This window comes from Ambystoma mexicanum, chromosome 6q, assembly GCF_040938575.1.
Source record: "Ambystoma mexicanum isolate Mex_15411 chromosome 6q, UKY_AmexF1_1, whole genome shotgun sequence".
Lineage (NCBI taxonomy): Eukaryota > Metazoa > Chordata > Amphibia > Caudata > Ambystomatidae > Ambystoma > Ambystoma mexicanum.
The window spans coordinates 1,174,385,022-1,174,400,973 of record NC_090937.1 but is presented as its reverse complement, the minus strand read 5'-3'; the positions used below and the strand labels follow the sequence as shown (position 1 = coordinate 1,174,400,973).

The 15,952-nt window shown below is 45.7% G+C and overlaps 1 protein-coding gene across 1 annotated transcript in view; it reads right to left on the bottom strand.

Moving 5' to 3' along the window:
- RFC1 (replication factor C subunit 1) overlaps positions 1 to 15,952 on the bottom strand; it is a 1,503,724-nt gene that overhangs the window by 257,225 nt on the left and 1,230,547 nt on the right. The window lies entirely within an intron of this gene.

Here is a 15,952-nt window from a genome sequence, read left to right as displayed (position 1 = left end):
TCTGCCTGATGTTTTAATCTAAGAGGGTAGTAGACCCATCTGATCATCATGCCATAAAAAAAAAATCAAGTTCTAACAGAGTACAGAGCAAGTGGAAGCCGATTTGGTATTGGTTCACTAAAAATTAAAAGACGTGTGACAAATTCAGGGAATTTGTCCCTTCTACAAGGGGGAACACCCCCTTTGAGACTAGGGCAGTGAGGCTGCTACGCAAAACCCTACCTAGGTGTTTGGGCAAGTGGGATCTTAATGGGAGTGACTCCCCCTTAAGGGACAAGGACACCCAATTTCAGAAGACAATATCTCCCTAAAATTCCACGCTTTCAGCCTACGTGGGAATTGATAATTATGCTGACCGGATGGGGGTTTTGCCCGGAATTGTGTTTGTTGAGCCATCCCAAACAAAAAAGTTTAATGGACCAATCGGACGGTGCTTCTCTTTGTGGAAAATTACAAATAACTAACTCACACAGCAACAAGAGACAGAGCAGACGAGAGAAAACAAGCAGAGACCTGATGCGCAGAGCGAACGCTGCTATTGCGCGAAACCGCTGCACACTGGAGGCTGGACCACCAATGCTAACATGGTGAGCTAGAGGCCCGTGGAATGCTGCAGAATCCAGAGATGTCGGGGGAGCAAGGCTCCTAGCTCTCAGACAGAGCACCAGCAGAAGCTGTAAGGAACAAGACAGCAGTGGCAGAAGGAAGGCAGCCATTGCCAGAAACCTAGGTCCGGCAGAGAAAGATGCAGTCGACGGAGTGACCACCCCATACAGGAGAAAAGCGAGCAGGATCCCAGGTATGTGGTGAAAAGGCTGCAGAGGGAAGCAGGTGGTCGTGTTACACTGCACCAAAGCGGGAGGGCCAAGCTCTTCGATTCCAAGATACAGTTAAGTAGTACAGGCAAAATTGATCTACCTGAAGAAGGGAAAAACTTGTTAGAAAACGAATTCGGAAACGGAAGAGAATGAAACTCATACAAGTCAGAAAAAGGGGACGCATTGAAGAATTATTTCAGAAACGTGAATGTGAAATCATCAGAGAGATACCAATTACACGGGAAGGGGGACGAAGGAAGGGCTAGTGGGCCCGAAGGAGATATAAGTCATAGGCAGCTGCATAATGTCAGAGACATTTTAACCTAGGGAGCTAAATGGGGGAAAGTATCCCAATAGATCCAGGAGAGATCATCAGATATCAATCTGAGAATATATCACTTGGCGAACGCCAGAAACAAATACAAATCATAGGTCATAAACGTATAACATTTGTTCAACAAAGCTGGGAAAGACCCAGACAATCACCATTGTTATTTCACTGAAGCATAACATAATGAACGTTTTCTTTGTGACTTGTTTATTTTGTATTTATTTTATTTATTGGGTATTTCTAATACACCTATTCAGAAAAAGGGGTTTCAAGGCACAAGACAATAGGAGGTGGCAGGGGTTGGCTAACGGGAATGAAGAAAACAAGAACGGTCCTGCTAGGCCATGTGTCATTCGGATCGTGCAAGTGCAGCAACAGAAGTGTAGGGGACCAGGGAGGAGGGGGAAGTGCCAGTCAGAGCGGTATGCTCTAATGCCAAGTGCAAGTCGGAGTAGCAAACGTGCAATTGCTTGGGGGGGGGGGGGATGAGGAAGTAGCAGGGAGGAGTGCCCCTGGGCCAGGCGAGTGCTAAGGGGAAGACAAGTAGACATTTGCCAGGGGAAGAAGGTTCATGTGCTAAGTGCAAGGACGGGATTGGATGGGCACAGGGGTGCAGGCACAGCCAGGCTACTGCAGGGAGAGGGGGCCCGGCAGGGCAAGTGCAGGTTAGAGGTGGGGCAGGGGAGATTAAGAAACTATAAGGATTGTGCAAGGCCGCAAGGCCAGTGAAGGCAGAAGAAATAGCCTCTCCATCACATCAGACTTTCTGTTTGAACAAGACTGTGGCTCCATAGGCCCATGGGCCAAGTTGGATATAGAAATCTGTTTGGGGACAGACATAAGCTACCATAGCAAACCGAGTCTAACTGCTGATCCCTATTGATTTTGTTCCTTTGTATTCTCTAGTGGTAGGGCCGATTAGCTAGCATATGTTTGGATGGATTATTTTGATGAAACATTCTAACGAGCACCTTAACTTTAGGTTTAAAGATAGGGAAGTCCCTCATAGCAATAGGGACAGGTGAGGGATTATTTTTAAATTAAATGAATACGGTCATTCAAAAAACATCTTGTTGTCCCAGTCCTCTTTCTGGCTCACCACAGATGACATAGAAAGTTTCCAAAAAACACGGACACAATGTGCAGTTGCAGAATTCCATCATAGGTCACACCCCAATAAAAACGTGGAAGCAGCTTGCTGTGTGGACCAAAACACACATGGTAAAAACGGACAGGATAGGATTCTCTGGCACTATCCTGAATTGGTTTACCTCCAACCTCTCGGGTAGACACCAGGCCGTCCAGGTGAACATGTTGCGTTCTAACCGACTCCCAGTCTCCTGCGGAGTGCGCCAAGGCTCCATTCTCTCACTGATCCGGTTTTAACCTTAAATGGAGCCTCGGCGCACATTCCTTAAGGAGCCCAATATAGCTATCCACCAATACACAGGCAATACCTAGCAGTACATGAGAGTAAATGCCACAGGACATCAGTCCTCTCCGCGATTACCTACCCATCAGCCAGTCGTGGATGTAGACTTTCTACCTCAAACCTATCCCATTGAAGACAGAATTCCTCCTCATCAGTTCCTGTGCTAAACACCAACTTCTCCAAAAATGGCTCAAGGATATGCGCATAGAAGGATTTGATCTGCAACCAGTCCTACAGGTGAATCGGCCACTTTTACTCCCCAAAAATAGGCAAATACACCCATAAAATAAAAACAGGGAGTAAAAATTGTCCCAACAAAACCTAGGAAACAGACACATGAGCCCCTTCTTTCACCCACAAAGCTCCATGGATATGTATGTCCAAGAAGTGCACATAGTACCACAGGAAGAACTTAGTATTATTACTGCCTGATCCGAAGAGGTAAACATGTAACTTTTAAATGTGCATGAAGAGCTCAGTGCAAAGAAATAATTATTACAAAAACATTTCCGTTTTCAAGTTGAAACACATTTTCACACCCATAAAATACTCCCATTGGGAACGGGACTTCATTTTACTTACAACTTTCAAAAAATAGGGAGTAAAATACTAGCACTTCGAAGACTTATCTGCAGCACTATCTGCAACTCTCAGATTCAGCAAAACTCTAAGGCTTCATCATTGACAGAAGCCTGTCCTTCCAGAAACACATCACCAAGAAGGTCCGAACGACCTGGCTACAAATCTCCGCCATTCACAAAACCAACACGTTCATCCTGCCACAGGACTTCTGGACAGTAGTGCAGGCCACTGGGGTCTCGCACATCGATGGGGGGAAATGCCCTCCTGATGTGGCTTCCAGCCGCTGACTTGGCTCCCCTAAAAGCAGGCCAGCATTGCTGCAGCACATCTATTTCAGGACAGATTTGACATAATCACCCACGTCCAAAGCAAACTACATTGGCTTCCTCTCCAGACTAGGATACTGTTCAAGAATGCATGTATTATCTATAAATCCGTCATGAGTAGCACACAAGCTTATCTGACTACTAAGCTCCACTTATCTAGTTGCGCATGCTCCTTGCATGGCAAAATCGACTAATCGGCTCCTATCACAACTTGCCTGCAAAGAGAAGACCCACAAACAAACCTCCTGTCACACACCCACCCTTTGGAACTTGATTCTGGTATCGGCTCGGAATGCCCACACAAATCTCCAAAATTTGCAAATCAACTCCACCAGACTAAGGACTAATCCCAAAGGATGCACAGCCCTATGCACAAACTGCAATTCATAGTACTGCATTACTGTTAAAAGTTGTCAGTGCAAATGCTAGATACCCGCACACTGTAAAGTGCTCTGTTGCTCTCGAGCTAGGTCCACATTTTCACTGGACGGCATTATCAGCTTTTGCCCCAAACAGGTTCTGGCCATTAAAAGGGATGTCCAGAAGTTTAGCATGGACATCAGGCGTGAAGCCGGACGACCTCATCCAAGAGTGACGTCTGACCACTGTGCTCGTAGATCTGCTGACAATCAGCCGTGTCTAGACTTGACTGCAGCATCGGACGAGAATCTTCCCTACCATCAATGATCATAGACAGGAAGCACTCCCTTGCATCTCCCTCATGTATGTGTTCAGCCATGTTGGCCACTGTGGACCACAGAGCGCAAGAGAACTTTGCGAAGGTACAAAATGCAAAACACGTCTTCCCCTGGCGTCCAGACTCTTACTCTCCCTGTCAGGTGGAAGAGAAGGAAAGGTGGATGACTTCAGGTTTGCAGTCACAGCCTGTACTACTAAGTTCTAAGAGGTGTGAGTGGATAAGAAGACCGGACCCGAGCCAGTTCCCAGTCAATGGCAGTTGTAGAGGCGGCATCTCCGACACATCTAGCGCAGGTGGAGAAGGGACTCCACTGGCAAATTGAAGGGTAGCAGTGTTTGCCTCTTGGAAACTTCATCCAGGATGTGTGTCAATTAGAACCGATTATGGAAACGAAAGATCAGGGTTCCAAAAAAGACTCAAAAACACAGATAATAAATATTTATTGGAATCCTGTGAGAATCAAGAACTCAAAGTTGTTGCGCAGAATTTCCAAAATAATAAAGGACGAATTGACAGAAGACCCTCACTTGAATGTAGTCCTATGTGGAGACCTGAACATAACATATATAAACCAACAGGGTCTCACAAATCTCAACAAATTGAGACACGGTGATACGGACGTAGCAAAGTGGCTACAGATGGCAGAATCAAATAATCTATTCATGCTAGATGGACAAGTAGAAGGAGATATCCCAAGTAATCCGGCCTGCACGCATAGAGTTTTCAAGTCAACAATAGACTATGTATGGCTCTTAAAGAACTGCCTCTACAAAGTCGAACGCTTTGAGGTATTACCACAACAAGTCTGTGACCAGAACATCTTGAGATTAACTTGGTCAGGGAAAAAGGACAAAAAGACCAATGATAAAACTTTGCCTCTGGAAATAAATCAAGGAGGCAACCGTTTGAGGCTAAGAAGAAGGGACATATCTCAGCAATGGCAGATCAGTATGAAGAACAAACGAGGCATGAAAATCGTGATATATCGTAACATTCCCTATAAAGATCTATGAAACCAAAAGAACTGGATTGAAACTGCCTCTACTAGAGCCAAAACACCAATACAGCGAGATAGTGGTAGCTAAGAGGAAACAACTGAGACAAGAAATAAAATATATAAAGAGAACAGTCAGCTATGAAAAACAATCATGTAAAATCAAACTAAAGATGCAAAACTATAAGAAGTGGTCAATTGAGTTTAGACAACAGCATGATCAGGAACAAGGGGAAAGGATGCTGCGAGCAATAGCACAGTCAACAACAAGAGACATGTGGTCTATAGTTAACCAAACTCTAAACCAACAGAGTTGCCTGATAGGTGGAGTCTCAAAGCCAGACTGGATAAATCACTATTGCAGAGTGTTTGGAAGCATAGACACCACGATACAAAACTCACAGGTAAACAAGAAACATTCCTGGATATCAATGATGGAAGACGAACAAAATCGAGCAGATGATAAAAAAAGCTGAAACATTCCTCAGCGGCAGGCTCAGATGGGCTAACGAACATGGATCTCAAAAAAGACCCAGCAAAGTGGACTGCACTGATCAACATGATATTCAAGATCGTGAAACAAAGACTCTTGTGGACAAAAAGTATAATAGTACCAATTTTTAAGAAAGGGAAGTGAGATGAGCCAATAAATTACCGGCCCATAGCACTGCTCGATAACATTGGGAAGTTGTTTGCTTCAGACCTGCAGAGAAGCTTAACTGAATGGGCGGACAATAATCAAATTATAGACCCCCCCACCCCCATCAGGCGGCTTCACAAAGGGCACTGGAATGGAATTAAACCTGTTCATGCTTTTACTACTGAAATTAAATGCTGTCAAAGCCAAAGCAGCTACACCTACCTAGCCTTTATAGATCCAAGGCAGGCCTTTGACGGAGTGACGAAGCCGAGCAGCAAAGGCCGTAAGCAAAGGCCTCCGGTGCTCTTTGCAGCTCCGCTGCGTTCAAGAAGCATCCTCGACCAGCTGAGCGCTGAATCAGCTGTTATCCCCCAGTTCGGAGCGGCCGCGTGTTCCCCTTTGTTCACGCTACGAGCCGCGTGCATGGAAGCACCAGGCAAGATGGCCCCTGTCACCATGGAAGCAGGATCAACAAAATATGCCCAGGAAATCACCGCCGCGGGCCCGTGTCCCGATTCGCTGCCTCGCCCCGCCCGCCCCTCCCCTCCTGCTTCATATGGAGGGGGAGAGGGCCGAGCAGCGAAGGCCGTAAGCAAAGGCCTCCGGTGCTCTTTGCAGCTCTTCGCTGCTCGCCTGTCTGCCCAATGCCCATGCGGCACCTACAAGGTAAGAAGCACTACCCGAGCAAGCTTCTCCCCAATCCATGTGCCTCTTTAAGGCTCCGCAGATTGCGTGCACGTACTTTTGAAGCCGCCTTCAGCTCACATCCCACCCCCACAAGCACCCGCAATACACGGCTATGCTCACGGACTCTGCAACCCTCTATATCTGCTGTTAAGGCCAGGCTCCCACGCATAGCCTCAAAGACATTTTCCACTACTAGTTGCACCAACACAGCAACCGACAAAGTACTTTACCCGCCACACAATTGTCCTACCCCCCTAACAAATGTAAAGGTTCATGTGTCCACCACCACCCCCAGTGTAAAATCTGTGATGTGTAAATCTTCTACCACCATTTTGAATGCTATTGTGCCAAATGCTATGCCACAGGTGTCCACCACCTCTGAAAATGAGCCCCCCAGTGTAAAATCTGTGATATGCAAATCTTCTACCACCATTTTGAATGCTATTGTGCCAAATGCTATGCCACAGCTGTCCACCACCTCTGAAAATGAGCCCCCCAGTGCAGGATCTATGTTGGCCACCTCCCCCGACACTCTCAATGCACCTAGCCCTTCCACACCACCCTCTCCCATCACAACCCCCCCACAGCCACTACTGAACCCCACCTGAAATGCGCCATGATTAACGCTAGATCCATCAATGCCCACGCTCTAGACATCCACGACCTCCTAACCTCCCAAGACCTAGATCTACTCATGATCTCAGAAACTTGGCTACATGAGGCCTCCGGCCCTGCACTCTCACTCGCACTGCCCCCCTGGTTACTCCATCACTAGACAAGACCGCCTCTCCAAAGGTGGAGGTGTAGCAATCATCGCCAAGGACTACCTTCCAGTCAGAAAGGTAGAGAAATCCCCTAACAACAACAGCAACTACCTCCAAGTCAAAATAACTCTCCCCCCACTGCACAATTACTGTGCACACTGTATACCGCCCACCAGGCACAGCAGGAGACTTTCAAGCTTCTCTCATCCACCTCCTATCTGACAACCTCAAAAAACAATCTAAAGCCATTCTCCTAGGGGATGTCAACCTAGGGCTCCAGGACAGTAAGGATGTAGCAGCAAAATCCCTTGACTCTGCCCTCAAGGCCCTAGGCTACAAGAACACCATACTTAGCCCAACTCACACCCAGGGTAGAACGCTTGACTGGATAGCGCAGCACAACTGTCCACTCATCATCACAGGAAACACTCCCACCCCATGGTCTGACCACCACATCGTCACTTTTAGCATCCTCACCACTTGCTCCCCAGCTACCCCTTCACCCCAACCTCTCCATCCCTGCCTCGCCAGAAGCTCCCGCCAACTCACCAAGGAGAGATTACTACCCTTCCACCAAGGTCCAGCCTTCAGACCACCTTTCTCTTCAGACCCTGAAACACTCGCATCAACTTATGACACTGCCATCAAAGCAGCTATCAACGCCATTGCCCCGCTCAAACCTTGCAAATCCAAACCCACTACCCACTCCAACTCCTGGTTCTCACCCGACCTCCTCTCACTCCGCAACGAAAAAAAAGCCACACTCACACAGTGGCAAAAGACCCATTCCGAAAAAGATAAGACAGTCTTTAAATCCCTCTCCACCAAATACAAAAAGGCTATCACCCAAGCCAAGGTCAAATCCTTTGAATCCAGAATCTCGGAAGCCCAATCTAGCACTAAAGAAATATTTGCCATTTTTAGAGAGCTCGTGACACCCACTCCCGCCCCCCAGAATTTCACCAAAGACAAAGACTGGTGTGACGAAATACAAAAGGCCATGCAATCCAAACTTAGCCTCCTCAAAAACAAAATACTAGCCACTAAACAAGCCCTTCCGAACAAGCACATCCCAGTCCCACCGCCTGCCCCTGATCCCCCCCCCTTACCCTTCTCCTTCAAACCCATTCAGGAAGAAGACATCATCAACATAATGAGGAACATCAAACCTTCTAACTGCAAAGGTGATGCATGCCCAGCCTCCATTATCAAAGACTGCACGGAAACACTAGCTCCCTTCCTAACAGCATTTGTAAATGCCTCCGTTTCCACAGGGAAAGTCCCTGCCTCCCTCAAGGAAGCGTGGGTCCGCCCTCTTCTAAAAAAGCCATCGCTCGATCCCACCTCCCACAACAACTACAGGCCCATCACCACTGTCCCCTTCCTCCTTAAAATACTGGACAAAGCAGCCTACCTGCAGGTCCAACACTTCATTGAAGAGAACCAACTCCTTGGACTCCGACAATCTGGCTTCCACCCCAGACACGGAACTGAAACAGCCCTACTGGACCTGAAAAATCAGATGGACGATGCAAGAGACATGGGTAAACCAGCTCTTCTCCTACTCCTCGACCTCTCAGCGGCATTTGATCTCATTGATCATAGCGTCCTATGCCACCATCTCTCCAACACTGCCAAATTCTCCCCTGAAGCCACAGCGTGGATCACCTCCTTCCTACAAGACAGAACCATGCAAGTTTTCTCGGACCTAGCTGCAGCTTCACCAACCATCATACTCTGCGGGGTGCCCCAAGGCTCCTGCCTCTCCCCCACGCTATACAACATCTTTACACGCCCCCTCTTCCTCATCCTCGACGCCATGGGCATCTCCTACACAAACTACGCCGACGACACACAGATCCTCCTCACTCTCACAGGTAACTATACCACTGACTCCCTGACCCTCAACAACCTCTACAACACCATCCAAGCCTGGATGGCAGATAACCGCCTATGCCTCAACTCTGACAAGACAGAACTCCTCCTGGTAGGTTCTCCTGACACCCTAAAAAACCTAGATGCCCAATTCAGCCACTTCACCATTGACTCCATTAAAATTCAAGTTTCCGACTCTGTCAAAACTCTGGGAGTCTACCTGGATTCCAGCCTTTCCATGGACAGACAAATCAACGCAATTGCCTCTGCAGCTGCATATCATGCCAAACTTATCAATGCAGTCAGATCCTTTCTCTCCAAAGAAAACTGCACCAACATAGCCAGAGCCATCACTGGCTCTAGGCTAGACTACTGTAACATACTCTTCCTAGGAACCTCCAATAAAAACTTAGAGAGATTACAAGTAATACAGAACAATGCACTCCGGGCAGCCCAAGGCATTGCAAAAAGAGAACACATCTTGGAGGCCAGAAAACTAGCCCACTGGCTCCCAATAAAAGAAAGGATCTTATTCAAAGCCCTTACACTGACCCACAAGTGCATCCACCTCACTGCTCCTGCATACCTCTCTCAAAGGATACACCTCGTCTCCTCCACCAGGCCAACCAGATCGCCGTATACCAACATGCTCTCAGTGCCACGAGTAAAAAAAGCAAAAGCGGGCGGATCCAGCTTCCCTTATCTCGCGCCCTCTCACTGGAATTCCCTACCACCCAATATCCGTGGCGAGGCCTCCCTCACCACCTTCCACAAAACGTTGAATACCACCCTCTTCACTTAAGGCCAGATACGACCAAAGCGATATATGTAACATTCACAATGTGTCAACAACTTCTACCATGCCTGTTAACATGTAACTAAGTTTAATGCAAGTAACAGCGCCTCAATGCCCCTGGGCTGCTTGCGCGCTATATAAATGTAAATAAAATAAATAAATAAATAAAAAAATAAAAAAACAGGCAAAAACTATGGTTGAAACTGCAGAACTGGAACTGTCCTGAGGAAATACTACAGCCTATAAAAGCCCTTTACGCGAGAACATCTATGCAAATAAGGATCAACAACGAAGGAAACCTATCCGCGGATATAGCAAAAAAGAGGAGCCAAGCAGGGTTCCCCACTTATATATCGGTGACCTCCCAAAGGCTCTGAGACATACAAGACACTTCCCGCCTGAAAATAAACAACTGCGAGATCTCGATGATATGCTATGCAGACAATATTGTTCTCATAGATCAGAGCGAAATTGGCTTGCAACAACTGCTAAATAAATTGCAATCATACATGGAGATGAACAACCTCGAAATCAACATCAATAAATCTAAAATCCTAACGATAGGAGGAACAGTGATAAGAGATTTAAATGGAAAATTGGAGAGGAGAGTCTAGAAAAAGTGAAAGTGAAAGATACACCGTATAAGATTGAATCAGTCAGTGGCTGAATAAAATTGGGAACATGAACTTTCATTGAAAGCAAGAAGGCTATACTCACAAGGGGTAATCTTGACGGGAGATTTAGAAAATACTCTCCTGTGCGATCCTTCTACTCGCAAAAAGTGATGCCCATTTTAACATACGGTGGGGAAACAGGTCTGAATCTGACGTGGAGCACATGGGAAAAACTTGAAAGCAAATTTTGGAAACCAATATAAAATCTTCAGAGATGCACCCCCCATTACTGCCAAAAGAGTGGAGCTAGGGCTTCAATCTCTCTACTCATTAGTGAAATGGAAATCTATAGCCGTCTTGAGGAAGCTCTCACTGCAGGATCGGGTGGTTTGCTATAAAATCTTATGAACGAATGAGCATGGAAAGAGCGCTTTCTTGCTCAATAGTTGGAAGGACAAAAGGACTCAACAATTACACGACAGAGTCATAATTAGAAGAACTGATCACGAACCCAGATCGAGTGAAAGAAAAAATGAAGACAGGACTGGATAAGTACAAGAGAATTAAAGCTTTCATACAAATGACAAAAAAATGCGGCAAACGAACATCGAAAAAGAAACAGCATGCCGCAATATTTGATTAAATTCCCCACAAAACATCTTCGGGAGAGGATGAAGCAAATTAAGACTAGACGTTTACCCCACTAACGAGTTTAAGTATATAGCAGAGGTAAACGAGGGCCGAACAACGGAATTTGTAGATCCTGTAAAAAAACCAGGCTACCAGAAATCCACTAGACATCTACTTCTGGAATGTAAAGAAGTAGCGGACAAAAGAACACGATGCCTGCAGTTACATGGCTCCATTTAAAATCAAAACAAACGAAGAATGGTGGAAAGACTTTGTGCAAGGAAGGAACTCACGATTTACGTGTGCTGGAATAAACCTCCTAGATAAATTAATGAAAGAGCAAGATCTGGTGTAGGATAAGAACATGGAGTATAAAACTCTATCCAACCACTGTAAAAGACTATGGAGGATATTTGAAGAATGGTTAGACTCAAAGACATTGAGCAAGACATTTTGGGAAACATTGAGAAAAATGAAAATGGACATTGAACTTTTGGTAATGTGCAAAAGGTTTATTTTTTTAAAACTAAGTCACAATAAAAAAAAGACATTTTAAAAAAAGAACTGATTATTGGGCCTGTATGGAGCAGAAATTCTAAGGTTCTCAGCCACCATAAAAATCGTCCTCTGAAAAGATGCCTGAGGCCTACTATGGGTGGGAGCTGGAAGAATGCCCATCCGATGGGAAATATCTAGACCACTCGCCTCCTGGAGAGCCGAGACCAGTCCCTTGGACGTCCTCACCTTCTTCATGGAAGTCCTTTGGGAAGTCTCATCTATGGAAACTAAAGATTCCAAACCAAAGGGAATCTGGTCTGCCTCCCAAAGGGCATCTGGTCTCCCTCTTTGCTGTAGATGTCATACATCTTGGACATGAAGGGTTTCAAAGGAAGAGGAGCATATTCCAGAAGGGCCCGGCACAGACGACAAAGTTGGAACCAAAACCGAAGGCGGAGTTTGACGGTGCTGGGGAACTTCGTCCATCTTTGGATGCAGGCCCGAGCCCAATGGCATGCAGGAGTGATCCACAGGGTCAGTCCCAGAAGAAGTGGTGGGTTCCGTCGGCGCTGAGGCCAAAGCCGCCTGCTCCTTGGCGAAGATGTCAAGCATCTTAAGGTGAAAATATTCCCATTCCTCCGGGGTGGAGGATTGGATGGGAAACGGTGCCTTAGCTGCCTTATTTGGAGCAGTGGCTCTTCTTTGAAGAGGAGAAGGAAAGCCAGTGCAAGGAACCGCTTCGAAAGTGGGATCTCTAGTGATACTTGTTCTTCTTATCCTTTTCTCTGTGCAGAGGTGACCCCTCCTCGGATCTGCGCTCCACACTGTGCAACCTTGAACGAGATTGCATAACTAGACCATGCGTTTTATGGATACAGGTGAAGATCTTTGACGCTCGTTCCCAGAGGGCCTTCAGGTGCATGGACTGACACGATCATGCACTTTTGCATTTACCGCAAAAGGATAGTAAACGTGGCTAGCACCCTAAAAAGTCTGTGCCACAAGATTTCTGCTTGTTCTTTGGCTGACTTCCTGCCTTCTGTGGTCAGAAAATGCCTAATGTGGAAATCCCTTTCCTGGCAACCGAAAGTCTGTTACTGGACAGATGCAAGTACCAGTGGTTGTCCATGATTGGACAACCCTGAGATGTTTGAATGTTGCAGATCGTTAACACTGATGGGCTTACTCCCAGCCTGAATCTTGGATAAAAGCAGGGCCCCTGCAACTGTTTATCAGATCATTGTTGGAATCAACACTTCTACAAAGAAGAGCAGCTTGCTGATGACAAAGGACGACCCCTGCAGCTGACAAGCATCAACTCCAGAGACTGGCCTGGTGAAGCACTACTGCTCTGGCTGATTGCAGAGGACCCTCTTTGCTTTAACCCCTGGACCGGGGAGGGGGACTGGGGGGGGGACAACAGGTGACAACACTTGCTCGAGGATCTGTGCTTTCGAAAGTGTCACTGGATCACCTGGTGGACTGACCAGCTCTCATCTGTGCTACCTTGCTGCAGCCGTCGTTCCCGGCAGAGCCTTGACACTTTGCAGATCTACAGCTTATGCTACAAGTGGCCGGCTCTTGCATTTACAGCTGTCTCACTTCAAAGGAAGCTGTGCTGTGGCTGCTTCTGTGTTTGCAGCTGTGCATTTGCCTGTCGCCAACTGACTGTGGGGACCTTAATTGGAACACTCTTTCAGTCCTGCGAGCTGTCCTGAGGGGGTCTGCACGGTAGAAGTCTTTCATTTGGGGTCTCCTCCTGGAAGCCGACTGGAACCATTTCTTGTGAAATGCGACCTACTCCAGACCCGGAAAGTGACCTAGGCACCTGGGATCCCAGGTCCTTCCTCATCCGAAACGAGCACAGAAAATTGTGTCCCAAATAGATTCCGGAAGACAAGCAGTGTTATCTGGAAGGATCGGCGTGAGGAGAATAAGTTAATATACCTGTTTCTGTCCACCTGTCTCCATGGGGTAACATTGGGCATAAAGTCCTAACCCTCTCAGACCGCACCTGCGGTGGTGGGACCCAGGATAAGAATCATTTCCTATATCAAAAGTGATTAGAATTGAGTTGAGTACTCATCTGAATTTTCCAAAATACTTCTCTAACTTTGAAAACGTTCTAAAAGCAACATCACCGCCCACTGCATCATTTTGAAACAGTTCCGATGTAAACCACATGGCTGTACTGCGCCGAAGTTACTCAGAAAATTAATTGGTAATAACTCGTAGTTAATTTTCTACAAAAACATTTAATTTACAGTGATTGAAAACCACAAATATATATTGATGCATTGATCCATGATCAATCTGGATATCATAACCTAGTTATGAATAAAAACCCATGAAAACACGAAAGGCTGACATCAAATCAATGCGCGTGCTAGTATTTCGCCTTGTAAAGACTTACCAGGCTAAATATACAAGCAGAGTTGCATCACCTTACACATTCTGTATATAGTTTCTGATCATATAGTGCAGAGAAAAGGAAGACAAAGATGGAGAGGGAAAGAACAAAGTTAAAAAAACAAATTGAATCCCAAATTTCATCTCATCTATTGTTGCAATAATTAAAAACATGAAGAGGTACCAATGCATTTCCCCTCTGCACACTTTATATTGTTGTAAATTGCATATTGGAAAAATATGAACGCTATTCAATAAATTAAGGATCTCCCATCTACTACCATTTCATTTTATTTATTAGCATGTACCTTTATATAATTAATCGGTCTGTCAATATATATCTGTGTTTCACATATCTGGATATCATTGCGAGAATATATATTCCCACATACCAGAAGATTTGACGACTATTACTGCCAAATATTGTGTGCTTATTACTAAACATAGAAATTGATGTTAAGTGATAAGTCCAGCATCTATTGCAAATTCTACTATATTCTGGTCCTTAAAAGACCTCATTATTGTCAGAAATGTAGAGAAAGTCTCTTTATTAGCCTGCAGCTATTTTGAATATCAAGATTAGACTAATTCTGTAACATAACAATGGGCCTCATTACAAATCACCCGGTATGGAAACAACGGTGGCGGTAAACCCACCGCCACCGTTGTTTCCATGCCAGGCGATCACAACTCCTGCAGGCGGGAGGTGATGGTCCCACCAGGTCTGACCTGGCGGGTTTAACACCGCCCGCCTGCAGGCAGACGAGGAAACACCGGCAGCATTACGAGATGCTGCCGGTGTTTCCATGATCCCCATTGAGTCCCATAGGACTCAATGGGAATGGGGATTAACACCATTCCGCCTACGTGATACCCGGAAAACCGGGGTTGTAATGCCCCGGGAAATTCCGAGAATCACAGAGGCGGAATGGTAATACGAGTCCGGTGGTAACCAGGCGGTTTTACTGCCTCGGTTACCGCCGGACTAGTAATGAGGCCCAATGTATCAATAGAAGCGTACCAATATACAGGTTCGATGTCATTTCATCGCGGGATGAAACAATGGGTTTTTCCTCAGTGGATATTTCAACGAGAAAACTCAGTGTTTTTTTTATTTATTTTTGGGAGGTTCCCCCCACCAACCCACCATCCCCTTTAATTATTTAACTATTCCCAAACACCCACACCCCATCCATATATTTTTTAACCCCCCCTACAAAATTCGATGAGTTTTCATGTTGAAATAACAGAAAAACCAAGAGTCCTTTCATCCCACGATGAAAGGACGTTGTACCCAATATAAAATAATTCTGGTCTTAGGTAGAAAACAGACTAATTGTATATTTTACCCAATAAGTTAAGAGTAAATGATGTACAATCCTTCATTAAAGAACAACAATTTAATTAAATGTAAACAATAAGTAAAAAACGTATTAAATCACTGTACATTCAATTGCACGTGTGCTAATGGCAAGTATGTTTAAGTCTCCTGATGCTGCTTCCACAGCCTCAGTGCTTCGATTTGTAATCACGAGCGGATTACACTAGAACAGGTTATACATATAAGGTTGTCTACTCCTTCCCGGAACTAGATAGAGTTTACACTTCAAACTTATGTTTGTTTAGTGTTTGTTAGGCAGAAACCTATGCAGTTCCCTTAGGGACCACTGCAAAAGACTTAAGACTACAGGTGTTTGGCAGTAAACCCACTTGGTAGCAGTCTGTACCACACAGCTTCACTTGGTAGCTGTGGCTGAGCAGTCAGACTTCCCTCTAGAAGAGGTAGGCAGTATATAGACTATACACAATTGGTACAGAGATACAGTAGCACAAGCAAACACTGACCAGAGCTTTTT